Consider the following 1,742-nt stretch of genomic DNA (forward strand, 5'->3'; position numbering starts at 1 on the left):
TCTAAAAACAGCTCTGGGGTCAAATTGTTTAAATTAATAGCTCATGAGTACAAACAGTTTGCCATGCTATCTGCCTGAATACGTAACTGTGCATAGTCATTGCCTGTGAATCTCTGTCGGAGTTCTGCTACAATTTCTTCCACCCGTCGGGTTATGGCTTTGTATGCCACGTGTAATGGCACACGCTCCAAATTCACAAAATGGAACTCCTCAGTGTACCTCGTGCCACGAAACCTGGCTACAGACCACTCTTGTCTTCTTACCCGCACCTTATGTACATCCAGTAAAACATCCTCTGATTACTCAGAAGACCTGGGGGTGTTTGAGGGATCCTCTAAACTGTCTTCTACATCAGATTCATTATCCCAACCCTCGGACCCTCCAGGTGTTGGTGGTGGGGGAGACCTAGGTGGTCTGGGAACATTTGAGGGGCCCTCTAATGGTTTTCCTAAATTATAGTCACTATCTCCCTGGTTCTGGGGGTCCTGGTGAAAGGTCAGGTCTGAGAGGCTGGGGTACATGTGAGGACCCTCTAATGGGCTTCCTAAACCATATTCTCCACCCCGTCTCTCTGGCTCCGGGGGTTCTGGTGAAGGGTCAGAACTGGAAGGAGGAGAAGTGTTTGAGTGATCCCTAGGGGATCTCTCTTTTTTTTTTCCCCTCAAACAGTGCTTAGCCTTCCCCATGCTCCTCTTTAAACAGGCCCTTACTATTCGCCCCCATGAGCCACTTGTTGGTTTGCCAACTGTTCTTACCCCCATGTTTACCATGACTCCCCCTCTTATGAAACAGACCACGCCTGCTGCCCAAGTTACACAGACTGCCTCCTCTCTGAGTAAAATTTACCCTTTTGCTCTGGTAGTAATCATGATCTTTCAAGGCTCTCTGCACACTCTTTCTGAGATGTATATGCCTACCAGTACCACCACAAACCCCACTCTTTTTTTGAGAATAATCATGATCTTTCAAGACAAATGTTTTATACCCACTCTGAACCCCCCCCTTTTTTTTCACAATAATCATGATCTTTCAAAAAAGAAGAAAGACTCTTCTTTTTCTCTAAATTGTGTGAGTAATCAGTCCTGGGTTTCTTATTCAAGGGGACCAGATCACCTGTTTTGCGGGTATGAATCCTTGTCTTTTTACATGTGGCTTTCTCAGAGGTATGTGGCTTGTTTTCCTCTGAGGAATCATGACCAACAGGACAGAACAGAAGGGTTTCTGATCCTTCGGTATTATATTCTGCAGGCTGAGCATTTCTGGGGTTTTTTGCTTGTGCTTTTAGAGGTCTCTGCCCAGACCCCCACTCTTCTTGGGGCGTGGTGCGTGCGATCACTTAGGAAATATAAAATTTACACCTCAGCATTGAGAATTCCCTTTCCTCCCACACTACAAATTTAAAATTTGCTTAACCCACCCACACCACTTCCCTCCCACAAGAAACCCAAGTTTCAGAAGCTGGTTTCAGAAAAATTACCTTTTACTACTGGATAAAAACATGACTGTATGTGCTTGTTCTGATTTTCTGTTTTAGAAGAAGAGGTTCTGTTTGAAAACAAACAGCTGTTATAACAGTGTGATTATAGTAACACAACCACAAATAACCTACCATTTTAAAATAATTTTTACCTTGTTCTGGTAAAATTGCTTGGGGCTTCCCCACCTGATAAACTCTCTGTAATATAAATGAAATGATACAATAAGTAAGTCCTCTGTATTAAAAATTAAATAATAGATTAAGG

At 43.3% G+C, this 1,742-nt stretch overlaps 1 long non-coding RNA gene across 1 annotated transcript; it reads right to left on the reverse strand.

The window, feature by feature from the left end:
* Positions 1–1,255: 1,255 nt before the first annotated feature.
* LOC109306101 lies at positions 1,256–1,736 on the reverse strand. The gene is made up of 3 exons (XR_002099850.1): positions 1,630–1,736; positions 1,478–1,545; positions 1,256–1,335 (listed from the first exon to the last, which is right to left on the reverse strand). It is a non-coding gene; the product is annotated as an uncharacterized LOC109306101 (long non-coding RNA).
* Positions 1,737–1,742: the final 6 nt, after the last annotated feature.

Source organism: Crocodylus porosus, unplaced genomic scaffold, assembly GCF_001723895.1.
Source record: "Crocodylus porosus isolate Cpor-Errol unplaced genomic scaffold, CroPor_comp1, whole genome shotgun sequence".
Classification (NCBI taxonomy): domain Eukaryota; kingdom Metazoa; phylum Chordata; order Crocodylia; family Crocodylidae; genus Crocodylus; species Crocodylus porosus.